This window comes from Apaloderma vittatum, unplaced genomic scaffold, assembly GCF_000703405.1.
Source record: "Apaloderma vittatum isolate BGI_N311 unplaced genomic scaffold, ASM70340v1 scaffold23214, whole genome shotgun sequence".
Lineage (NCBI taxonomy): Eukaryota > Metazoa > Chordata > Aves > Trogoniformes > Trogonidae > Apaloderma > Apaloderma vittatum.
In genome coordinates, this window is record NW_009712440.1 from 18,581 (window position 1) to 18,788 (window position 208).

At 67.8% G+C, this 208-nt stretch overlaps 1 protein-coding gene across 1 annotated transcript in view; it reads right to left on the reverse strand.

The window, feature by feature from the left end:
* Positions 1 to 208, reverse strand: part of INTS4 (integrator complex subunit 4) — a 26,463-nt gene that overhangs the window by 4,887 nt on the left and 21,368 nt on the right. The window lies entirely within an intron of this gene.

Here is a 208-nt window from a genome sequence, read left to right on the forward strand (position 1 = left end):
AGCCCCCGCAGCCGCTCCTCCCCACACTTGGTCTCCAGACCCTTCCCCGCTCCATCGCCCTTCTCTGGACACGCTCCAGCCCCTCAGTGTCCTTCTTGGTGTGAGGGGCCCAGAACTGCACAAGGGCTCAAGGTGCAGCCTCCCCAGTGCCGAGCTCAGGAGGACAACCCCTGCCCTGCTCCCGCTGGCCACGCCATGGCTGCCCCAG